Source organism: Antechinus flavipes, chromosome 2 (genome assembly GCF_016432865.1).
Source record: "Antechinus flavipes isolate AdamAnt ecotype Samford, QLD, Australia chromosome 2, AdamAnt_v2, whole genome shotgun sequence".
NCBI classification, from domain to species: Eukaryota; Metazoa; Chordata; class Mammalia; order Dasyuromorphia; family Dasyuridae; genus Antechinus; species Antechinus flavipes.
In genome coordinates this window covers 174,966,278-174,993,668 of record NC_067399.1, presented here as the reverse complement: position 1 = coordinate 174,993,668, position 27,391 = coordinate 174,966,278, and positions in this window count along the sequence as shown.

The window sequence follows — 27,391 nt, the reverse complement described above, 5'->3', positions numbered from 1 at the left end:
GAAACAATAACAATGCAAGAGTTTGTTAGATCAATTGTGGTTATCTAAAATAAAAGCAATTGTATATGCAACTAGTATATTTTAGAATATAGTAAGAACAAAAAGTTGAAATAGTCAAGAAGAGCTTTATAGAGAAAGTTGGAATTGAGATGAAACTAGAAGGGATAGAGATTGAGTTGATTAGAAATTGAATAGGCGGAAGGGTTGAGATGAATCATCCAAAAAATCAGGGGTTTTCCTCATGTGCAACTTTGTATCTTCAGTACTTAGCACAGTGTTTGAAAATAACTATTTAATTACTGTTGTTGAATTGAACAGTGTGGGCAAAAGCATAATGATATGATAATGGCATATTTAGGTAAATAATATGTAAATATTAATGTCTGACTATATTTCAGCTCAAAGTTTTAATTTCCTCATCCCAACAAATAGTCAAACTGACTTGACTTTATACTCTTCATTTTTCCTCTTAATGGGAAATCAAAAAGTGAAATATTGCAAAAAGCATACATTTAGCCTGAGAAAGGGAAGAAGAACCTGAATAATTCCAAAATGGAACAACTATCTCCTTGATAATTGAAAGTATAAGTAGACAGAAAATTATGAAAAGGAATTAAGGTCTTGTGGTAGTGAGATTAAAAAAAAAAGGCAAGAGTCTTATTTTTCATGTGTATACACACACACACACACACACACACACACACATATCACAAAATTATTTTTTAAAAATAGGTGACCAAAAAAAAGAAATGATTCTCTACCAAACTTTTATAAGAGGTATATGATAGTCATACCCAAAAGTTAGGAAAATAAATCAGAGAAGAAAATTAAAGATCAACTTTACTAATGAATAGTAAAGTTAATTTTGAAGAGCATTGTCCAATTCCTACTATTAGGAAGTTCTTATGCTAGTTAGCCTAAGGTGATGCAAAGATAACAATGATTGGTTCCATCAATTTTGCACTTTATAGTCATACATGTGTGTATTTGTGAGTGCATATTTATATTTTGAGGATATATATATATATATATATATATATATATATATACGTATATATATATACTATATATGTAACATATATATATATATACTATATATGTAACATATATATGCATATACATACATATGTATAATCTTATTTGATTCTCATTGCATTCTAAACCAAGGTGTATTTATTGGCTTAGTTTCAAAATTAGAGAATTTCTGGTACTTGTCTGTGACAAACAACAAGTTAGTAATTGACAGAAATAGGAGCTGATTACAATTCTTTTCTTCTTCTATTTTAAGTGAGATAATTTTTTTTGCTTTTGCTTTCTTCTTCCAAAATAAAATCCCTTGCCAAGTGCTTGCCAGGAACCCTGTGGTTGAAGAGGGGAAGGGATCCATATTTCTCAGAGAGGTTTAAGCAGAGGAGTATAATTTTAATAGGAAGATGGCATGTCACCCAAAGTGACAAGCAATGGGGGGGGGGGAAGGGATGGACACAAAGAAAGGATGAGTATCTTTGTTTTCCTGTTACAAAACAGTCTTTACTGCATTCTATTGCCTCCTTCAATATTAAACATTCCAAGGATAAGATTCTGGAGTATTCTATAGGGGAAAGAAGTTAAAAAATGTTGGGGGAAGATCAATATAAACATTTCTTGAAAAAAGAACATTATAAATTAATGTTACTGAAGTTAAGAAAATAGATGATTTGGAAAGACGAAAAGGTTGACTACTGCACTCTATCTGAAATGGGGAAAATAAGGGTAAAATAATTGAGAATGAGAAAGAATAAAAGGAAACTCAAGTAATGTGTGCTTAGGCAGAATAAAGGAAGATAACTAAAGGAAAGAGCCCATACTAATATCATTTTGAGAGGGGAAAAAACAAAACAAAGAAACAAAAAAACTCAAACTTGATGATAATAAGTGATGACAAAAGAGGAAAACTGCATATATGCATGCATTTGTAATGGAACAAATAAAGAAAGTAAAGTTTAACAATTATATAATTATCACCTTCAATGTTAATGGCTTAAATTCACCTAGAAAAATGCAAAAGCTCAGTTGATGGTTTTTACCTGTAATCCAAGCTACTGAGGAGGTTGAGTCTCATTTGACTCTCAGAATTCTGAGATAAAATAGGCCAAAGTAATACAGAGTCTGGCAAAAATATGGCAATTGTGTCAGGGGACACAATGTTGCCTGAAGAACAGTAAACCAAGTTGGAAATTAATTAATTCAAACCTCTTATATCAATAATGGGTGCAATTGAATCCATGGCAGCTACATTTCCAGCAGGGATGAATCATAAATGTACACACATGTGAATGTATGTGTATACACACACACACACACACACACATATATATCACAAAATTATTTTTTAAAAATAGGTGACAAAAAAAAAAGAAATGATTCTCTACCAAACTTTTATAAGATATATATGATAGTCATACCCAAAAGTTAGGAAAATAAATCAGAGAAGAAAATTAAAGATCAACTTTACTAATGAATAGTAAAGTTAATTTTGAAGAGCATTGCCCAAGTTATCATTTGATACTATTCTAGCAATTCAATCTATAGCAATAAGAAAATAAAAGAAAAATGTATCTGGCAAAGAATAGGCCAAATTTTCCTTATTTGTAGATAGCATGATATGTACTTAGAAACCTCAGAGAATGAGTAAAGAAACCAATAGCTCCAATAAAGAGCAACATTTAAAATAAATCCATAAAAATTTGCATAACATTAATAAAAGAATAAATGATAATAAGAGAAATTCCTTTAGAATAACTACAGAATGCATATGCCATTTTCAGTTAATCTACCAAATCATGCATAGGAAATACACACACATAAGAATGAAAATTTATATATAATTAAAACTACAATGGCTATTGTAAATAAACATATAAAATGAAAAATAAAAATAAATAATTGGGGAGGTATTCACTTTTCAGTTAATTCATGCCAATAAAATGAAAAGGGTGATACTACCAGACTATTTACAGATTAAGTTCTATGCCAATCAAACCACCAAGAAAATATTTTGTGAAACTAAAATATATATTTTTTACTGGGTAAGGACTTGTTTATTAATGATAATCGCTAGAAAACTTGAAAGCAACTTAGTAAAAATTAGTTTTAGGCAAAGCCCAATACTTTGCATCATATATCACAATAAGCTCAAAATTGATATTGAATATGAAATGTTACATCATAGAATGTAAAAAGAAAAAGATGGTGGAAGACAATTCCTTTCAAAATTATAGGTGGGATATAAGTCTTAGCCAAACAAGGGAAAAAAGAAATCATAAAAGACAAAAGAGGCAATTTTGATTATATACAATTTTAAATCTCACTATTCTACATGAAACAAAGATATTGCTAAATTCTCCAATGATACATTGATGAGTAATTCTCTTAGATAACTCCTGAAATTATCCATCATAGACAAGAATTTTCCACGATCACTCTTACAATGGTCTAGATTCTGAGAGATGAATTCTTTAGTTTATTTGGGTACATCTCACATTCTACTCTCATTTTGAGAACAGTTTTCCCTTGTTCTTCTGTTACTCTCTCAGATGGTCCTTAACTTCCTTAGATGCCAGAAAATCATTAAAAGTTTGAAATATGTTTTTTATTTAAATAAATTAATACCCAAATGATATCCTCTGATACCATTTGTATTTATTTTCTTATATTCTTCTATATAAGCCACACACATGGTTAAAAGTACCAGGTATTTTCTTTATAATAGATAGAATTTTAAATAAACTGGAATTACTAACAATGAAGGCTGAAATGCAAAAAAAAAAAAATCAATATATTAAGACCAAATTCTATTTTTTTGTCAATTTCAATCACTTTTTTTAAAAGAAAGAAATAATTACAGGCTTCCTTTTAATGTTTCCAATGTAAAAATGACTTTTACAACTCATCAGATGAATTGCCTTCATCAGATGTAAAGGAATTTCTCTCAAATGTTTTAAGGACTGAAGCCCACTGGTTACTTGAGTAGCACTGTCTAAGATAGTGAAACATTTTGATTCTCTATTTGTCACTATCACTTCAACACCTAAGACCAAAGATTAAATAGATACATATAAAATAAGTGCAGATATTAAAATGATTGCATTTATATCCTGGTGAATTCTCTCTCCTTGGTTCCATCTATCTGCTAAAACATATATCTTGATTCACTTTCTCTTACAACTATTTGGCATTCCTTTTTCCCATACCCATCTAAGCTAGTTAGAGAAAAAGATATAGCTACAATTCCTTTATATATACTGGGGTAGTATTGACTTAGCATCATATGGCCAGGATCTCAGATTGCTCAACAAGGGAAGCCTTTTCTATTGTTCATTCTTTTATCAAGATATTGATAAGTTGTTTCTTTTAATTCTGAATGATCAAGAGAGGGTTCTGATTTGATTTTCCTATCCCATACACAAACTGATGTCTTGAAGCTATATCGATTTGAATTTTCCTAAATTAATTCAGTCTTCTGAATTTGAATTTGTTTTTGAATGTTTTACTGATTAACAACTTATCAGAACTTTCATTCATAATTAAAACTAACTAGATTTGCCTTTAGCCCTTGAAAATATATCAAGACCTGCCATATATGTTCCATTCTAATTGCATCTGCTCCTCTCATCAGTCTTTGAAGCTGACTGTCCACTCACTTTTTAAAGTCATATTGCCTTTCATATTTTTGCTGGATAGTATATTGAATGAAATTGGCATATACTTGTTGAAGTGTTCTACCAATACCAAATGCTTTTCCAGTTTTCTCGGATATTCTTACCATGTGATTTCATGTGTTTTACCTTTTATACTATGTACTATACTGTGTCTTTTAACTATCTAAAAATCTATCTCCTTTTTCCACTTTACATTGTTATAAAGCTTCAGTAATATTTTTTAAGCCAGCCAGCCCAATTTTACTCCCCATGAGGATATGTCAAACTTAGGTCTGGGATTTCACTACATCGTTACTATATACTTTGTGGTTTAAGGAAACTTATTAATATCTATAATTGTTTCTAGTGTTCCAAATCCCTGTTTTCAATTCTAATAATTTGTCCAGCTACTTTATCCTTAATTAACATTATTTAAACTCTATTGAGTATTTTCACTCTGTGAAAAGTTTTGCAATTATATTCTTATCACTTTCTGAAACACTTAACCTGCTAGGAATTTCAGAAGGGTTTCTATCTATCCTCTGTTAATTTATAGAAGTAAATGAGTAAATTTCAAAGTCATCATAATAAATAACATTTATATAACACTTTAAATTATGTGATGATTAACTATGGTGGATTTGGCTCTTCTCAGCAATTTGGGGATTAAAGACAACTGAATTGAGACTGAATATGGATTGAAACATAGTATTTTCACTTTTATTTGGTTGTTTTCTTTATCATGCTTTTTCCCCCTTTTTGTTCTGATTTTTCTTGTACAACATGACAAATATGAAAATATGTTTAAAAGAATTACACATATTTAGTCTATATCAGATTACTTGCTGTCTTGGGGAAGGGAGAAATAGGGGAAGAGAGGGAAATTTTGGAACACAAAGTCTTACAAAAATGAATGATGAAAACTATCAGTACAAGTATTTGGAAAAAATTAAATATTATTGAAAATTAAAAAAAAAAGTACAAGGTAATCATTATTATTATCCCCATTTCACAATTGAGAAAAGTAAAACAGACATTAAATGACTTGCCTAGGGTCCCACAACTACTAAGTATCTGAGGCTGCATTTGAATCTAATCTTCCTGATTCTAGGTCCACTGTTCTATACACTCTCATTCATTCTATCCATGAACAAAATTAAATGGAATGGTGTATAATTATGATGATCAAGGTTAATTCCCCAAAGAATTCCTTTCTTTGCAAAAACAGAAGATTATAGATGTCAAACACTGCACATACTGTCAGATTTGTTTGATATGGTTAATTTTGTTGAATTGTTTCTTTTTTTTTTTCTCTTTCCTTTTCCTTCATTGTACAAGGGAGAAATTTCTGAAAGAGTAGAGGAAGAGGAATATGTTTAAAAACTAATGTGATATAAGAGCAAAAAAAAAAATAAATCACTAGTTAAAGAACTCTTACTCTAGCTTTAGCTTTTAAAGTTATTTTATATAGTTTCCTTTTTGTTTTTTAATTCAGATCATAAATCAGTTTTGATCTAGGTATGGCATATGGCGAAAAATGTTTTAAATCTATTTTTTTTTTGCCAAATACCTTTCTAGTGTACCAAGTTAGAAGTTATTCCTAAAACAATTTATAATATTGAATTTAATGAACAATGTGTAATAGAGTTTCAATGTTTCTAATTACTCCTAATCTTACTTGGCCTACTGATCTACATTTTATTTATGTATTTTTTTAACCAGTATCAAACAGGCTTTGGATATCACTTCTTTTAGTACATTTACATTAGAAATACTATTCTCCCCTAATCTTTGCTTTTAAAAATCATTTTTCTTCAGATATACATGTTTTTATTTTGTTTTTCTGAATGCTGAGCTACCTTGTCAAAAGTCAATATGGAGAATAGGAGTTAAATAAATGCCAGCTAAATTAGAGGTCTGTCATGGGAGCAAGAAATATATACACTGTAATTACATTGACCTCTCTCTTACATGTTGATCTACATGTATATTTGTTTATTATTGGCATATACCGCAAGGAATGAATGTTAGGAAATTTATCTTCTTCATTTATAATTGCTCATCACTTAATGACCATTTTCCTTTATTTTGTCCAAAATTTCACTATTTTATCTCATGTCCCTTATAAATATTTCTGAGAAGTCTGGAAAATCCCTTCTAGCTATTTAGAAATCATGATAGATTTTAAATTAAGAACAAAGAAAATGAGAAACTTCCCACCTACACTCCCTAATACCAAAGAATTTTATTTCTTGTTATCTTTATAGCTGCAGTTAGGAATTTTGAATTTCTTTATTGACATTTTCTTGGGTAGATCTTGGCAAGATTTTATACCTATTGATGTAGGATTATAAAGCAATTGACTTTAGAGCTTCAATCTAGGCCTGGAGCGTAGTCAGTTGAATGGAGGAGTAGGGTGTGTGCCTAATAGCTGCAGTGGAGTGTTCCTGCATGAGCATTGTTGGATGTGACAGCTAGTCATTTAAGTATAGAATGTGGGGAAATGAACAAAATTAGAATTCAATCCAACTGCTTCATTTTATATATGAAGAAACTGAGAGCCAGTAGCAACAATAAGAGACACAACAAAAGTCACACAAGAGTTAATGACAGACCTCAAACTAGAGTCCAGATTTTCTGATTACAAAATTATCCTTTTAACTCTGTCTATTATTCCATAAGCTGGACCCTCTTGAGACTCTCGAGATATATGTTTTTGGTAGTGAAGCCTTGCTTCTTCTCCTCAATGCATAATTGTTTAACTCAACATTCCTCAATATGTTGATAGTAACTCTCAAAGCCTGACTTGGTAAATTTCTAAGCCAGTTCCTGCCACCATACTTCTTTTCTCATAAACAACTTATTCTCAAACCCTAATCAACAAATTGAACTATGCCCTCAGCAGCCCAGAGCAGCAACAAAAATAAACAACATCTACCAGCCAGGATCATGTCACTGATCCTGACTTATACTCAGCCCAATAATAAGACCTGATGAAAACCAAAAGTATCTTTAGATTTTCCCTTCTCTCCTCATATTTCCTAGAATTGACTTTATAGAATCAGAGTTTTTCCTTATTTCATTTTTAGTGAAATTATATAAAAGTTAGTAAAGAGCTATGAGAAAATCATGATTTAGATCTAGGAGGGATTTTGGAGGTAAATGAGTCTAACCTAATTTTCTATAAGTGTTATTGAGGTCTGTAGAAGTTGAAGTGACTTAGATAAGTGTCAAAAACCATATTCAAACCTAAGTTTTTCTGATTCCAAGTCCAGCTTGTTGTTCAGTCATTCAGTTGTGCCTAACTTTTCATGAACCTATATTGTATTTTCTTGCCAAAGGTGCTGGAGTGGTTTGCCATTTCTTTATTCAATGGATTAATGCAAGCAGAATTTAAGTGGCATCTCCAGGGTCACACAAATTGTAAGTGTCTGAGGACAGATTTGGACTCAGGTTTTCTTGACTGCAGTGTCCTAGCTACTGAGCCATTTCCTCTAAATCCAGCTTAGGTGTTATAGAACTAGGATCTCTAAAAACCTTCATCTACCTCACATGAAGGTCATAGATGCTTTAAAGGAAATACACAAAAGCCAGCAGTTTCTAAAATGACTGTTCTGACAGAAGAGTCCACAAAAGCTTGAGTGCTAGCTACATTAGATTCTACACATCTCACAAAGGGCTCACTCAGTTTCCGTTCTCTGGAGGCAGCCAGCCAACCAGCAAACTTAACAAGCTGGCCCGTCAACATGTTTAAAATATACAGCTTAACTTCAGGCATTTCCAAACACTGTCCTAAGGAGAGCTAGATCTCCCTTTGAAGCAAATTAGCTTAGGGGAAAGAGTCTGCAATATTTATTCCTTTAAACCTCAAGGGAAAACTAGTTGGGAACACATCTTAGAAACCTCTTCTCCCATACAGCACAAGTGCTGTGGTATTTTATTAGCCTTCTCCTACCCCCTGCCCCCACCCTAGGAACACATTATTATGTGATAATTAGTAATGGGCAAACCTCACTGGGTTTGTAGGTCTGGTGCAGTGCCAAGAATAGAGTTCCTCATTTTAGTTAATAAAATCTCATCCTCTTCTTCTATTCTCCCCCTTCTTCTTTTATCAATCAATCTTTACTTAACCCCTCCCTCCTTATATCGTTAATGCTTGACTGTATTCAGAAGGAGGGTATGAAAATGGAGCACAGAGCATTGAGCTTCCTGGCTAGGATATTTTTCTTCTCTGCATGTATACTTCAATAATCTCTACCAATCAATCAACAAACATTCATTAGGCATTCACTATGTGTGGGAAACTATGTTAAGTGCTGGAAATACAAATAGAAGCAGAAACACAATCTCTCTCCTCAAAGAGCTTACATTCTAATGAATGAAAAGGAGTTGAAAAGTTAAATATGAAAAGTAATTGTAATCAGGGATTCATTGTCTTTTTTAGCCATTGGTGAATGAGTACTCAATGTATGCAGTTTATTGGCTGTCCTGAGTGAACTGATGAGCCTTGGAAGCTTACATTATAAGTAAGGAGCAAGGACAAATAAACATTGATGTGTCTACAAACAAATAGATAAAAGCAGTTTAATAGTCATTTCTGATGATATGCGCCAAAGGGCTAAGGAATCAGAGATGAGAGAAATAGTGAAGAATGGGACATGAAAAGCTATGAATGGAGTAACTGAAGACTAGAAGAGTTGGTATTCTTTGAAGACATCTTGGATTTTCTGATTGAAGGATGAGAAAAAAACTGGTATAGTGAAAATAACATTGTACTTGGAGTTAGACAACCTAGATTCAAGGTAGAATTTGGCCACTTCCTGTTAGAACTTGAACAAATCCCTTCACAGAATCTCAGAATTAGAGGGCACTTCAAAAATTATGTAGATTAACTTCCATTTGAAGGAGAATCTCATTGCTCCTAGTTATGCTCTTTTGGACTGAGCAGAACACAATCAATATCAGTCTCTCTTACATTACTACCTTTCAAATACTTGAAGACAATCATCATATCTCCTTCACCACCCCTCCCAAGTTATATGGTTTTTTTTTATGTTCTTCAGGCTAAGCATCCTCAGTTCCTTGTATTAATCTTTTTATGGTATGGCTTCTAGTCTTTCCCTCTTCTCCATCCTCATAAGTTTTGGCTACTGTCATCTACACATAATCTCTCAGTGTCCTCAACTATAAATCAAAGGGATTTAGATTATCTCCAAGATCTGTCCCAGCCCTAATATTCACATGTGAAGAACTAATTCACATGTGAAGAACTCACAATGGTTTTCTCCTTGCCAAAAGGCACATTTATTTATAAGAAGTTTCTGATAAAATGAAGAGGTAAAATAGGCACCAGGAGTGGTAAATGTGAAATAGATTTAGGAGAGCATATAGTTACTAAGGAAAGTGGTTTTAACATTTCACAATGGAAAAGATGTTTCCCAATGGAACTCACAATTAACCAGAAGAAAGGGATGAGGAGTATGCCATTGACTGAGAGACTAAATCTACAGAGGAGTTTAAAAAAAGCGTTAGCCATTGTAAGGAGAAAGACACGATGAGGTATGGTGGAAGGATGGGAGAAGGAGAATGACATGGGTTGAGAAGAAAAACACCATGAAGCATTGGTGAAGGAATGGAAAGAAAGACAACATGAAACAGAATGCCATGATAGACTAACCCAAAAAGGATAGTAAGGTGTATTCTTACTATAGTATTTATTTGCTTAAAGTAAGACCTCTACAGGGGGTGGGACTGTAAGGCTAAGCTGATCCACATCTATGCCCTTCCCTGCTTGTCTCAAGGAGTAATCTTATCAGCACTTAAGGCTTTCTCTGCCAACCCCGCCTAGTTACCCAGGACCTCATCAAAAACGCATGAAATTTGGATTCAAAATCTTTGACCTCAAATTTTTAGCCCTTCTCCCTATATCCTAGTCATATCACTGATTAAGGCCACAGCCCTGGTATGGTAGAAAGAGTACTCGAGTTAGAGGACTTGAGTTTAAATCCCACCTCTAACACTTATGATCTATATTACCTTTATCTAGGTACTTAACCTTTCCAGACCTTAGTATCCCTCATCTGAAAAATGAGAGGATTAGACAAAATTATCCCAAATTCCTTTCTAGTTCTAAACAGATATCTTATGTTTAAGTCTTTCACAGTCTGTAAAGGTTTCCTAATTGGAAATGGGTGATTGTTATATTGATCCTAAAGAATTTTTTGGATGAAGGAATTGATGATTGTCACCAGTTGCTAAGTTCATTAGCCTCATTAAGTCCAATCACCCCATAGATAAGGGTAAAATAGTCATTTTAAATAATAAAACAATCAACAAAATTTATTCAGGCAGCTCTATGGATTATGAAGCAATGGTTAAGCTACAATTTCAACCTCCCTAGCTTCAATAATTTAGGGACACCCGAGAATACACTTCGTCCCATGACCTCGAAGAAGTCTTGGAACGCACAGGTCAGAGGCAGCAGCTGGAAAGGCAGCAGCTGGACTAGGAAAACTGCCAAAATCTCTGAGATTGATGCATTCAGAATAGGAGAAAAAGGAACATTGGCGGAGGCAGGATTGGGATAGGGAGGAAGGAAGAACTTGTGGGGGAAACTACATAGGGATAGAATGAATCCTGAAAGAGATAAAATGGGAATTAGGTATCCATGTCAATCTGAACTTCTAGTGTTACACATTATACTAGCATTTTAGCTAAAATTTGTTAATGTTTAATGTTATCTAGTTTCTAACAGTATCTGACTTGAATTCCACCTTAGTAAAATGTTTCTTTCTTGCTCAGTGTTTATTTAAAATTGATCTAAATAACTATAGTTATTAGAACCATAGTTCTATTAGTTGTCCCACACTTAAGGTGTGTGTGTGTGTGGGTGTGAGTGTGGGTGTGGGTGTGGGTGTGGCTGTGTTTCACAAATCACACTGCATTTTTAGGTTTCTGTTGCTATCAAGTTGCTCTAGGATATTGTATGAAATCATAGGTCTGAAAATTACTGTATGTATATAAAGCTTACCGTTACTAGTATCTTACAGGTATTCTCATGATGTCTAGAAAATCCACTATGTAGAATCTCCACTATCCTGTTTGGGTAAACCTCCAACAGTAAACTTATGGGAGGATATGAACCACAGTTATAGTTTTGAATTTCAATATGTATTGCTTTAGGAAATGTCCAAAATTTTGAGATGATATTTATTTGAGTACCAGTTATCAGTGTCATCTTTACGGCCACTGATGACTTTTTTTTTCTCTTTAGAAAATTATAGATTAGATAGGAAGCAAGCAGAATGATAATTAGATGGCCAAATAGAAAAGGGCTATCTTTTCTTATCTTTATTTAAACAGAGAAACTATGTGCCCAAGTTTTATAATAACTGGTAGACTAAGTTTTTCAATGTCTCATTATTTTCACAAGAATAAGACAGTCTGTCACAGGTCTCTTTTGACCAAGATTCTGCAATTCTAACTTTTAAAATGTGTTGTTGTTGTTGTTTTTAAGTGACTGAATGGGAAAAAAAATATAGACTAAATATGTAAAGAAGAGACTATAGTGAAGAACAATAACCAAAGTTACTCAATAAACATTAATGAAACACCTACTTTATGATAGATACTGCATAAGCACTGGGGATGCAGTTTCCATGCAGATTATCCAGTTGAAGAAGGCAGAGATTGTCTAACTACTTACAGTTCAAATGGGAGAAACTTTGATAGTCCCCATAATTAATACATTGTTTTTAAGGTATCTTCTTGCATTTATATGATATTCTTTGTTAGATCCATGTTTCTCTTTGATTCCTGAAAAAGACTCTGTTGCTTATGCTAAAGGAAAGAGAGGCTGACTATTCTTCTTTTAAAACAAAAACAAAAGAAAGGAAAAAAAAATTGATTTGTTTCTCTTAGTTCACGTAGAAATCAGGCAAAAATTGGACAAAGATATTTTTCTCCATTCAGTATTGAAAAATCATTTGTTTTATTTTCTATGTGTATGGTTTTTTTTTTTTTTTTAAGAGGGGAGGGACAGTTTTTTAGTTTAGCTTTGTTTTACTGACCAAGCAAGACCAAGAGGAACCAGGAAATGTTTCCTATAGATTCCCAGAAATATTGGGTCTTATTTGGTTTAAAGTGATTGGAAAGTTTTTAACTTTGAAATTTTAATAGGTGAAAAGCCTCTCTTTATCTCAAGATAAAAAGAAAAACCTTCCATATAGGCTTTTGGTTAAATCCTAAGTTATTTATCCACTGGGTTTTCCTTTGTCCTTCACCATAGCTTAGTCCTTCAGATTGAAGTGAAAATCAACCATATCTTTGCTTAGAGACAGAAACCATTGTGAAGGCACAGACAGTAAATACTGAAGATTTAAAGAGAACAAAACAGTCCCAAGGGTAACTGATGTCCATTCACCAGGCAATAGTAAGGTAAAGAATGGGGAGGAAGTGGAGATGGGATAAATTCACCAGTCCCATAATTTATTCAGCCATTATCCATTCTGTGCTGGTAATATCTTTTTTTTTTTTTTTAAACTAGGTTAGTTAAGCAGAGAAGGCTCCAAAAATCTTATGATCATATTATTTCAGAATAACATCCCTTTTCTATTACAGTCAGCTATTCTGGAGTATATCTACACTCCTGAGGTTCAAAGTCCCTAGCTTTCCTTCCTAATAGATTGGCCTTTCACTATCCTTTAATACTTCTTCCTAATTGAGAAAAATTAAAAGTCCCATAGATATAATATTTCTGTCAATGAGTGGTCAGTTTTCTTCTCAGGATGCATATGGTCTCCATTCAGATTGCAATCAAACACATCTTATCTTCTTGTCTATGATGACTATTTGCCAAATGTCCCAGAACCTGACATAGGTACAATTTTATAGCACTGTGAAATGAAATTTCATAAATATTCCTTAATAGCTTTAAGATGCTATTTAGATGTTATGGAATATTATTGTTCTGTAAGAAATGACCAGTAGGATGATTTCAGAAAGGCCTGGAAAGACTTCCAAGAATTGTAATGAGCAGGACCAGGAGATCATTATATACTTCAACAACAATACTATATAATGATCAATTCTGATGGACGTGACCATCTTCAGCAATGAGATGAACCAAATCAGTTCCAATAGAGCAGTAATGAATTGAACCAGCTACATCCAGTGAAAGAACTCTGGGAGATGACTATGAACCACTGCACAGAATTCCCAATCCCTATTTTTGTCCGCCTGCATTTTTGATTTCTTTCACAGGCTAATTATACACTATTTTAAAGTCCAATTCTTTTTGTACAGCAAAATAACTGTATGGACATACATACATATATTGTATTTAACTTATACTCTAACATATTTAGCATGTATTGATCAACTTTCCATCTGGGGGAGGTGGGGGGAAGGAGGGGAAAAATTGGAACAAAAGGTTTTGCAACTGTCAATGCTGCATATATCTTGTAAATAAAAAGCTACAATAATTAAAAAAAGATGCTATTTAGAGATTATTTCTATCATACCTTAAGCCTATGGTTTTTTAAAAGCTTAAAAATGTCCAAGAGCTCTATACTATCCCCACTCATAGAGGTATGTTGTCTGTCTCATCAAAATTGATAGAATAATTTATTACAAGTACAGACTAGCCTTAGTCATAGAACCACTGAATATTTGATGAAGAAGAAATCTTAAAGATTATCCAGTTCAGCTCACTGAGATATAGAGAAGTTATTTGATTCATTAATTCCCCCTTTTCATGGATGTAGATCCTTCCTTCAACAAATGATGCGGATTGCAGCTTATCCATTCCTTCCCATTCTGTACAACTCTCATCCAATTCTTCCCCCAAGTCCTTGCATTGAGGTTCATCTAACATGTTATGTATGCATATTCGGGATGGGGGAAAAGGGGTCTTCTATTTCTTACGATATTGTGTGGATGTCAATACAATGTAAAGGCTGTCCATTGTTAATGCTTTGCTTTTATGGGTAACTGATTCACCTTTTCCCCATTTCATTATTTTCTCCCCAATGAAGATCTTTATACCACTTCAGTGTGCAATTCTTCATTTATACTTGCTATAGCCTGCTTGCTTCCATTAGACACCTCTCTACTCTCCTTGCTAAATGATAAGATGTAGAATGTGTACTGCTCAATCTGAGAAAACAGTAGAATTAATGTGATGTAGTGGAAAAAAGCCATCATTGTCTTTTTTTCTTCCTCTTCTTCCTCTCCTTATTCTTATTATTGAGGTCTTCAAAAGCTTACTGACTCTTTTTTTTCTTATTAAAGCTTTTTATTTACAAAGTATATGCATGGGTAATTTTTCCAACATTGACCCTTGTGCAACCTTTTGTTGCAAAATTTCCCCTTCCTCCTCCCACCCCCTCCCCCATCTGGCAGGTAGTCCAACACATGTTAAATATATTGAAATAACATGTTAGATCCAATATGTGTGTATATATATATATATATTTATACAATTATCTGGTTGCATAAGAAAAATCAGATCAAGAAAGAAGAAAAAGGAAAACAGAGGAAAAAAAAACAAAATGTAAGCAAGTAACAACAGAGAGCATGAGAATACTATGTTGTGTTCCATCCTCTGTTTCCATAGTTCTCTCTCTGGATGTAGATGATTTTCTTCATCACTGCACAAAAGGAACTGGTTTGAATCATCTCAGTGTTGAAGAAATTCATGTCCATCAGAATTGATGATCATATAGTCTTGTTGCCATGTATAATGATCTCCTGGTTCTGTTCATTTCACTTTGCATCAGTTCATGAAGGTCTCTCCAAGCCTCTCTGAAATCATCCTGCTGATCATTTCTTACAGAACATTCATATACCAAATATATAGCATTCATATACCATAATTTGTTCAGCCCTTCTCCAAGTGATGGGCATCCACTCAGTTTCCAGTTTCTAGCTACTACAAAAAGGGCTGCCACAAACATTTTTGCACATGTGGGTCCCTTTCCCTCTTTTAAGATCTCTTTGGGATATCATCCCAGTAGAAACACTGCTGGATCAAAGGGTATGCACAATTTGATAGCTTTTTGAGCATAGCATACTAACTCTTTTTTTTTAATTTTTATTTAATGATTACTTTATATTGACAACATTATCCCTTGCACTCGTTTCTTTTCCGATTTTTTTTCCCCTCCCTCCCTCCACCCCCTCCCCTAGATGGCAAGCAGTCCTTTATATGTTGGATATGTTGCAGTATATCCTAGATACAATATATGTTTGCAGAACCGAACAGTTCTCTTGTTGCATAGGGAGAATTGGATTCAGAAGGTATAAATAACCCGGGAAGAAAAACAAAAATGCAGATAGTTCACATTCGTTTCCCAGTGTTCTTTCTTTGGGTGTAGCTGCTTTTGTCCGTCATTTATCAATTGAAACTTAGTTAGGTCTCTTTGTCAAAGAAATCCACTTCCATCAAAATATGTCCTCATACAATATCGTTGTCGAAGTGTATAATGATCTCCTGGTTCTGCTCATTTCACTTAGCATCAGTTCATGTAAGTCTCGCCAGTCCTCTCTGTATTCATCCTGCTGGTCATTTCTTACAGAACAATAATATTCCATAACATTCATATACCACAATTTACCCAGCCATTGTCCAATTGATGGGCATCCATTCAATTTCCAGTTTCTAGCCACTACAAATAGGGCTGCTACAAACATTTTGGCACATACAGGTCCCTTTCCCTTCTTTAGTATTTCTTTGGGATATAAGCCCAATAGAAACACTGCTGGATCAAAGGGTATGCACAATTTGATAATTTTTTGGGCATAATTCCAGATTGCTCTCCAGAATGGTTGGATTCGTTCACAACTCCACCAACAATGCATTAGTGTCCCAGTTTTCCCGCATCCCCTCCAACATTCATCATTATTTTTTCCTGTCATCTTAGCCAATCTGACAAGTGTGTAGTGGTATCTCAGAGTTGTCTTAATTTGCATTTCTCTGATCAATAATGATTTTGAACACTCTTTCATATGAGTGGTAATAGTTTCAATTTCATCCTCTGAAAATTGTCTGTTCATATCCTTTGACCATTTATCAATTGGAGAATGGCTTGATTTCTTATAAATTTGAGTCAATTCTCTATATATTTTGGAAATGAGGCCTTATCAGAACCTTTAACTGTGAAGATGTTTTCCCAGTTTGTTGCTTCCCTTCTAATCTTGTTTGCATTAGTTTTGTTTGTACAAAGGCTTTTTAATTTGATATAATCAAAATTTTCTATTTTGTGATCAGTAATGGTCTCTAGTTCATCTTTGGTCACAAATTTCTTTCTCCTCCACAAGTCTGAGAGATAAACTATTCTATGTTCCTCTAATTTATTTATAATTTCGTTCTTTATGCCTAGGTCATGGACCCATTTTGATCTTATCTTGGTATATGGTGTTAAGTGTGGGTCCATGCCTAATTTCTGCCATACTAATTTCCAATTATCCCAGCAGTTTTTATCAAATAATGAATTCTTTTCCCAGAAGTTAGGGGCTTTGGGTTTGTCAAACACTAGATTGCTATAGTTGACTATTCTGTCTTGTGAACCTAGCCTTTTCCACTGATCCACTAGTCTATTTCTTAGCCAATACCAAATGGTTTTGGTGACTGCTGCTTTATAATATAATTTTAGATCAGGTACAGCTAGGCCACCTTCATTTGATTTTTTTTTTCATTAATTCCCTTGAGATTCTTGACTTTTTATTGTTCCATATGAATTTTGTTGTTATTTTTTCTAGATCATTAAAATATTTTCTTGGAAGTCTTATTGGTATAGCACTAAATAAATAGATTAGTTTAGGGAGTATTGTCATCTTTATTATGTTCGCTCGGCCGATCCAAGAGCACTTAATATTTTTCCAATTATTTAAGTCTGAATTTATTTGTGTGGAGACTTTTTTATAATTTTGCTCATATAATTCCTGACTTTCCTTTGGTAGATAGATTCCCAAATATTTTATGGTATCAACAGTTATTCTGAATGGAATTTCTCTTTGTATCTCTTGCTGTTGAGTTTTGTTGGAGATGTATAAAAATGCTGAGGATTTATGGGGATTTATTTTGTAGCCAGCTACTTTGCTAAAATTATGAATTATTTCTAATAGCTTTTTAGTAGAATCTCTGGGGTTCTCTAGGTATACCATCATATCATCTGCAAAGAGTGATAGTTTGGTTTCTTCATCGCCTACTCTAATTCCTTTAATATCTTTCTCGACTCTTATTGCCGAGGCTAGTGTTTCTAATACGATATTAAATAATAATGGTGATAGAGGGCAACCTTGCTTCACTCCAGATCTTACTGGGAAAGGTTCCAGTTTTTCCCCATTGCATATGATGCTTACTGATGGTTTTAAATATATGCTTCTGACTATTTTAAGGAAAAGTCCATTTATTCCTATGCTCTCAAGTGTTTTTATTAGGAATGGATGTTGGATTTTATCAAATGCTTTTTCTGCATCTATTGAGATGATCATATGGTTTTTGTTTGTTTGGTTATTGATATAGTCAATTATGCTAATAGTTTTCCTAATATTGAACCAGCCCTGCATTCCTGGTATAAATCCTACTTGGTCATAGTGTATTTTCCTGGGGATGATTTTCTGTAATCTTTTTGCTAATATTTTATTTAAGATTTTAGCATCAATATTCATTAGGGAGATTGGTCTATAATTTTCTTTCTCTGTTTTCAGCCTACCTGGTTTAGGTATCAGTACCATGTCTGTGTCATAAAAGGAGTTTGGTAGGACTCCTTCAATCCCTATTTTTTCAAATAGTTTATTTAGCATTGGAGTTAATTGTTCTTTAAATGTTTGGTAGAATTCACAGCATACTAACTCTTAAGAGCGAAAAAACAAATTACTCATATATTTGTTTGGCTTTTTTCTGAACTTCATTTCATCTTTCCAGTAAATGTGTCTCTCCCTTTACCCTTAATTAATTCTAGAACATAGGTGTTCCATGTTTACCTAACCGTTCTTCCCTTTATAGAAATACCTGAAACTAGCTTGCATCTGACTTTAAATAGCAAAAGAAAAAAGTATCCCCTTGACAGTGATACTTAACAAGAGCTTAAGGTTAATATTCATTCATTTAAAATGTCCAAGGACTCTATACTATCCTCACTCATAGAGGTATGTTGTTTGTCTCATTAAAACTGATAGAATAGTCACTAAATATAGAGTGATCCTGGTCATAGAACCACAGAATGTTAGCTGAAGAACTTTTTTTTTTAGAGTACACTGATTATAAAATAATTATAAAGGCAACCCAATAATCACCATAACAAAGACATCTCATAACCAGTAATGAATTTTGATTTACTAAATTCAAGTCTAACTCATTATATTCTTAATAAAAACTAACTCTCCATAATGGGAAACAGAAGATTAGCCTTAAAATAAAGAAGTTCTATGTTCAAGTTTCTGAGGCAAATTTGTTATGTGGCCATGGGTTGGTCACAAATCCTCTAGGTACCAAACAATACTCTGAGATTATACATTATGAATAAGCTGTCCATCTGGGGGAGGGGAGTTTTCACAATGGAAGCTCCTTGAACCAAGAAATCACAGACACAATAAAAGAAGTCCCTATTTTCAGGGCAATTCACCTTAAAATCTGTTTCCAATAGGAGAAAACATGATTCAACCAAAAGAAAACTGCACTTAAAATCAGAAGACTAGGGTTTGAGACACACTACTATATACCTGTGTGATCATGAGAAGTCGCTTCCTTTTTCAAAACCCTCATTTCTTCTTGAATAGAGATGATATAAATGGAATTCCACATATCACAGGGTCATTTTGGATAAAGATTTTTGTCAATTCTAATGCATTACATAAGTATGAGCTACTTTTAGTGTTTGTACTGATCCAGCTATACTTATCCCATTCATTTTAAATTATCAAATGGCCAGCCAAAAGTTAAAATACTATTCACAGCTATAGAACAGAATGATGCTACCTGGTATCCATATGTTTGATTTCACTGACTCTGCTGAGAAAATTATCTTTGACAAGGGGTTAATATAATTTATTCTTTATACTTTGCTGAGGGATGAGTTCTGAATTGAAACAATTAGTTATGCTGACCAAGTAACCTTTTTAAAAAAATACAAGAATTTTGTGATTTTCCCTGTTGTTCTGCATCTTTTCCATGTCTTTCATGTGGGGGAGATGCGGTTTCTCATCTCCAAATTAACCACTGTGAAAATTAAACTATTTGAAAGGATGACTCTCAGTGGAAATATGTAATTGTATCTGATATTAGAGTGGCTGCATATATCTTCTTCAAGAATGAGGGTAGCCATAAACTCTTCTGGTACTAAATACATCTCAATGCTGATTTGTACTGATGACTTTGGGAGGAGAACTATAGGGAAAGGGTCAGAGGGCTTGATGTTAAAGGAAGATCTCTCTTGCCTGAAATTTCAGAAATGAATGTCAGTCAGCTCCAAGGAGGCCCATTACCTCATATTTCCTCTCTCTCCTTCTCTCCCTCTGTCTCAGTCTCAGTCTCTGCCTCTATTCTGTCTCTTTCTGTGTCTCTTTGTCTCTGTTTCTGTCTTTCTGTCTGTCTCTATCTCTGTCTCTTTCCATTCCTCTCTCCCTCTCTTTTCTGACAGCAAATCAAATTGCTATTGTGACCTAACTAGCATAGGTATGAAGGCAATGTAATTTACCTCGCGCTCACTTTCTATCAGTTACTGCCACTGCTACTTCTCTGATAAAAGAAGATGCCTCTTTCCTTCTCTAGCTCAACATAGCTTGCCTCAAATTAACAGACCAACCCCTAACCCCCATCCAACATGCACCTATCTTTGTGTCACTGCTAGAAAATCTAAGAGCATTAAAATGGGTTTGATTTTGGGTTAGGAGAGAAGGCTTCCAGCCTTCAGGAGAATGTAGATTCTTTCCCTTGGACCAATAGTGTTAGTCATAAACAGTGGCCCTAAAATTTAAGTGGTACGATGTGTATCGTTCATTTGCTTGAAACAAAGGGTTTATTCTTTGTCTTTCCAGCCTGATTCCTCTTTTTATTGAGTGATACTCTGTCCATCTCTAAGATACAGGAGGTTGGGGGTAGGGTAGAGCAGAGAGAAGAGAGGAAATGACTAGAGGAGTAGGGTTTCAACAAGTTTATTAACCTCTCTGAAGAGCTTGGGGAGCTTAACTTGTTTTTTGCCAAATATTTTAATGATGCTGCAAAAAGTCTACACTTTTGTGCTGTTTTGTGCTGCTGACATGGTTTGTGTCGATCACATGGGTAACATTCCTACCGAGACTGGGTCACCCAGTAAGAAAAATCAGCTTGGGAAAACCACTCCTCCTGCTTCATGAATCTTTCCCCTCCTCTCTCCCTCCTTCCTCCTCTCCCCCTCCTTCCTTCTCTCTCTCTCTCTCTCTCTCTCTCTCTCTCTCTCTCTCTCATTTAAGTCTCAGATGTGATCTTTATTTCAGATTTTATTGGTTATTTTTTATTCATGCCTCTCCTTCCATCAAAAAAAATTTATGTTCATTGCAAATAGCAATTATCAGACTTTAACTCAAACCATTTTTATGTCATTTAGAAACAGACTCATTGCTTGATCTCAATAATAAGTGAACTTTTTTTTTTTTTTTTTTTTTGCTAAAGGAACTGTAGTCATATAAGCCAGTTCATCAATCATGTTTTTCCTCTCATGGGTTTAATGTATTCCTCATTTCATTTTGAGCAAAAGAATTAAGCCTCTAACAAACTTAAAAGCCAACTACTGTAGTCTGGACTTTGAACACTGAGACAAAAGCAAACATTGGCTCCTATTAAGTTTGAGATCAAAATGTATTGATTTAGGAGGCTAATACTTACCAGTATACTATTTTTTTTCTTTCAGAGAAGAAAAGTGATTTTTCTTTTCCCCCCATATACATGCTTATAGAGAATTGCCAAATTGATATAATTTCATTCTCTTAAATATCCTAACAATCACTAATCTTAGCATACTCTAAAAGGCTAATGAAAAACATCATCTATTCTTATTTTTCAATTTGGAAGATGAAGTCCATTGCTGGCAGGTATTATCTGTAGCTTGCTTGTTTGTAAACTAGGTTCTGATTAATGTAAATATTGAATTCCCTCAATTGATTGCATTCTTAGAATTTGCCCTACATTTCCCTAATGAATTATAACCTATTACCATATTTTATAGATTTATAGCTTTAAAAAGTGCAAATTTAAATATATGAAACCACTGTAGGAAATTCCTCATTCACAATGATCAGGATCTACATTTGTAATCCTAGTTCTTAGCACCACGTTGGCACATCATACTGAATAAATTCTTCTTTATTCATTCATTCATTTGAATATGAGAACTTCCCACCCTTATAGACAAGCTAGTCTCCTGCCCTGAGACATACATATGTTACTTGGTGCTTCTCTACTTTTCCTATTTGGACTGGCTTATTTTTGCATCCTGCTCTAACCAACACCTACACATTCTTCAAGATCTCGGAAAACCTACTTTTTCTGTGAAGCAATTTCATCAGTGAATAATCACAGTTGAAAGAGAATTCATAATTCATTTTCAAATGTAGAAATATTGGCTTAGAATGTCAAATAATTAATGGCAAAGTTTAGAATAGAATTTACAGCTTTAAAAGCAGTTCAAAAAGAGATTCATAGTAGAGGGAAGTTACATCTAACTAGGTATGAGGAAAGTCACTGTGGAGGAGGTATTACTTATTTTCTAGCTCTTACCACATACCTGGAACATAGTAGGCACTTGATGAATTGTGCCTGATTGACTTATCGATGATTTTAAATCTTAAAGAAAAAAGGATGTCAAAAAATAGAGATTTAGAGGGTCCATTCCAAGTAAAATAGATAATCAATAAAAATAAAGAGAGTATAGAAGGTTGAAATGTGATGGAAAAAAAAAGAAATGTGATGGGATCTGTGTTTTATTATTGAAAATAATGTAGATAATATTTTTACGTTCAACACCCTATAGTAAATAATTTTGAAAAGGAAAGAAAAACAAATCAGCCTTTTATTTTATACTTAAATTTCATTTACTAAGTTTTTTAAAAGCAAGATCTCCAAATTAGATGCTATCTCTTCTCAATACTATGGGTGATTGTTAAATCTCTGTTGCAAGAAAAGTAGATTTGAGTTTTCCTTGGAAAGGCTAGATAACTCAGTGGATAGAGCACTAAACCTGGAATTAGGAAGATCTAAATTCAAATCTGGTCTCATATGCTTACTGACTGGGTCAGTAATCATTTAATTATGTAAATGGCAAGCAAATGGCAGACCATGCCAGTATCTTTGCCAAGAAAATTCCACATACAGTATGATCCACAGAGTCACAAGAAGTGACTGACAATTGACTGAACAACATGACTTAAAACATAAATGATATATCTGAAATAAGCACTAAATTGCATGTTTCTACAATAGAAATGAGGAAATAGCATGTATAGTTGGACTTCTTCCTTCTTCTGCCATACCCCATCTACTACTAATAGGATACCTGGGGAACTGTGTGATATTTTAGAAAAAAGAATTCAGGAGCAATTATTTGCTGGTACTGTTAATTCTGTATATCACTTGATCTTCTCAAAGGGTAATAGCAAAGGTATAATTAAAAAAAATACATACTAACACTTGAAATGGAATTTGGTTTTTGTCTCAATGCTTTTAAACAAATTAAGGAAGTCCAATATTAGCCATCTTCTCTCCTCTCCAGGGATTTTGATTATAATTTCAGTCTAATAATGAGCAAATGTGCTTATTATATCCTGATCTTGCTACTTAAAATAACTTTACAGTGTGAAATTGTGATCTTTTTATTTCTTCCTCCAAAAACTATATTCAAGGCCATTTTTTGATGTTTCCAAAAGCCAGCTTGCAGGCTATTACTATTTTTCCTCTGTTAGGAAACTCAACTGCCTTTGCATATAATATAAGGAACTCAAGATGGTCACACATATTTCAGTTGAATATAATGGTTCATATTGTCTAGCACATGAAAGATGTTTAAAGAATATTTATTGACTAGGTGATTGACATATATCTGGCTTATCTTATGCTAGCTTTCCCTTTTTTTTTTTTTTTTTTTTTTTTTTGAAATATAAGCTTCTTTAGGATAAAAGGCCTCTCATTTGTATCTCCTTGCCTGGCACAGCATTCTACACACAATAGGTACTTCATAAATGCTCATTGATTGACAGTACATTTTTAGGTAATTTTCCTACTGAGAAAGGTTATGCATACTTCCCATCTATCTATCTATCTATCTATCTATCTATCTATCTATCTATTTTTTTTGTACTATTTTCTGGGGTTTTATTTGTGCTATATAAATAACTTTCAATGTCCCTTTACTCTCAACTATTGTAGAGGAACTGTATGTAGACCTAAATCATATTAAAGCATTCATAATTACTGAATTCAATGTTTCTGTTTGAGAGTGGTAAGAGGGACAGTAGGGAAAGCATTTTTATAGCTTGGAGAGAACTATCCAAAAAATGAGGATAGGAATTCTATACTTGAAGCACATGCCACTTTTATTGAGTGACTACTCAAGTCATAACAGTGCTCTGTAAATCTATGAGGTTTTTATTCTTTCTTCTTATCATCCTATTGTTTTTATGAGAGAGAGATTGAGAGAGAGAGAGAGAGAGAGAGAGAGAGAGAGAGAAGGAAGAAGAAAAGAAAGAGGAGGAAGAGAGAAAGGAAGGAAGGAAGGAGACAGAGACAGAACATTTAAAACTCTCCTGTAGCTAATTAATATCTAATTAAAGCAATTATGACCTATTGCTTTAAAATGGCTTATGGTCTTCAAACATTATTAATCTATCCTCACAACAGGTTTCATTTTCTATTGGAAAGGAAAGAAATATTTGAAGAGTGATTTTTGACTGTCAAGAAAGATGGAGTTTGTGAACCAGGTGTCACATAGTATACAACTCCTAACAGGATTAGAAACAATGATATCAAAAGAATTTCCTATGATTAACATTTATAGGTTCTCTCACAGTTATTCTCAAGTGCTTTATCACATGACTTTTCATCACTTTACTGTCTTAAAAAATTTCCATGAAAACAAGTCATTCAAATATTGTAAAATCAAGGACTAGAAGTGATTTTAGAAGCCATCTAATTGAATCCACATATTTTATATATGAGGAAATTAGGTCTCAGAAAAGTTAATTTAGTGACCAAAGTCACTTAAGTCATAAGTGACAGAAGAAGGATTTGAATAAAAACCTTTTGACTCAAAATCTAGTTCTCTCTTTCATTTTAATACATTGTCTCTGGTATTAATTAACCTTTTTGTATTTGTCTCATATCATCCTTTGACTCTTCCACCTCTACCTATGAATAGGTTCGGGTTCTTACTATCCTAAGAGCAATAACAAATATCCTCTAAAACTTAAAATACTATCAAGTCAGAGACCTTTCATTGTGTGACCAAATGTCAAGAAATAGCTATCTTAACTGATGACCTCCACTTCCTTCTCCCTTGTAATCTGATTATTCTCCCCTACCACTCTATAATAGTTGAATATAAAGTGATATTTATCTAGTAATGCTTTAAGGTTGACAGAAGACTGTATGGCACATTATTTTATTTTATCCTAAAAACCCTATGTGGTAGGTACTACAGGAAGTTTCAGAAAAGCTGTGACTTGTGTGCGGTTACATTGCAAATGTCAAAGGTTGCATTTCTATCCATGTATTTCCATGTCACCAATGGCTACCTTATCATAAAAGTCAATAGTTTCTTCTCATCCCTACTGATATCTCTGCACCAATTGACCCCATTGTCCATCCTCTCCTTTTTACTTCCTCCTCCCATGGCTTCCTCTTCATGACACTATAACCTTATGGTTCTCTTATCTCTTTGATTGTTTCTTTGATGTCTCTTTCACTGAGTCTTCATCTTCCTCCTCCCTTCTAAATGTGAATGTTCCCTTTGGTTAAACCTCTATCTTTGAAAGTTTGAGAACTGTTCTCATCGCTTTACCTCTTTTAAAGTGACTATCAAATCTACATTTCTGGTAGAGACCACAAAATACTGGTTAATTTAAAGAAATAGTTAGATGGTTTGATGAATGGATCACTGAAACTTAGAATCAGCAAAATCTAAGTTCAAATGTAACTTTAGACATTTGTATCATAGGCAAGTCCACCACACACATTCTCTTTTCATTCTCACACTTAACTATCTCAGGCAAGTCCACCAAACACATTCTCTTTTCATTTTCACACCTAACTATTTCAATCTTTTAATGCCTTGAACATAAAATTAACAAGAAAAATGTTGACTTGAATTGATTAGTGTTGGTTTTAGTAGTTCAATACAATCACAATGTTTTCACTGTTCTGCCACATCAATGCTAGAGAAAAATAGTTATTTTAGGGGAAGTCACCTCTTGGTGACATAATCTCCCAATATTTATTTTCCTCATATATAATGGAAAAGATGAACAATTCATGGAGAAGATGGGAATATGTGGGAGAGTCAATTTGATGTCTTAGAACAAATGCTGAACTGGAATCAAAATCTTGTATCTACAACCAGGAACTACTACATTTTTGACATTCCTGTTGACTCTGAATTTAACCTCAACCTCAACTAAAGCAAATGTTCTCATATGTATGGTAGGATAGGAAGGATGAATAGTTAGGAACTGAAAATCTATCATATTCACATTGTTTTTATTTTAACATATGTAATAAATTCAACATGACACTTTCAAAGCTATCCTGCTAGTCTGTTATTCTTTCTGATCTTTATTCTATTCTCTTCTATGCACTTCTAATGTAAGAACTCTCTTTTATTTCTTTTTCTCCCTTTTTTGGGGGATGACTTTACCCTAGTTGTCTTTTTCCTTCTTATTCCCTTCACTACTAATGTGAATAAAAAGAATAACAAAGACTTTGTCTTGAACATGCAAAATCAAGCAAAATAAATTACCATGTTGACTGTATCTAAAAAGTGCATTTCCCTTTCTAGAACTTGAGCCCATTATATCTGGATCAGGAGGTAGGAAGTGTGCTTCAACATGAATCTTCTAGAAATTCTGTTACTTATTACCTCCACAGCATTAAATAATTCTGTTAATGTCAATAAGCTTCAATTTTTTCATCTAGAAATGGATGAAAAGTTATCCCTCTTTTCCTTCCTAAATTTATTTATTTTTTTTATCCTTTAAGACAAAATTGTATGGATAGAGTGCCTATGTGTTTTTAATAGTGGAGGCAACTTCCTCTGAGGAAAGGTTCTTTACTAAGGCAGATTAGTAACTGAGACTTATGGTCTCAGAAAATTTGCTAGGGTCAATGAGAGGTTAAGTGATGTGCCCAGAGTCATGCAGCTAGTATGTGTCAGAGCTGGGATTTAAACTCATATCTTCCTGACTGCCTCTCCCTGTCCTGCAAATTCTTAGTGAGTATTGATTTGAGAAATGCAATCCTGGTTATCCTCATGTCCTACAGATGAGCAGCAGGAGTTAAGGGGCTAATATTCAACTGCAATGATCTGGGGCTGTGGTTGAGGTCAATGGGGGTAAAGAGAGAAGGGATCTTGAATCTAAAATCAGGTAGAAGAAGCAAGATGAGTAAAGCCAAAAGAAATGCAAATGGACACCTAGGACACCAAAGCCAGGGGAGGAGATGGAAAAAGATACTGAGTCATCAGTTGTGT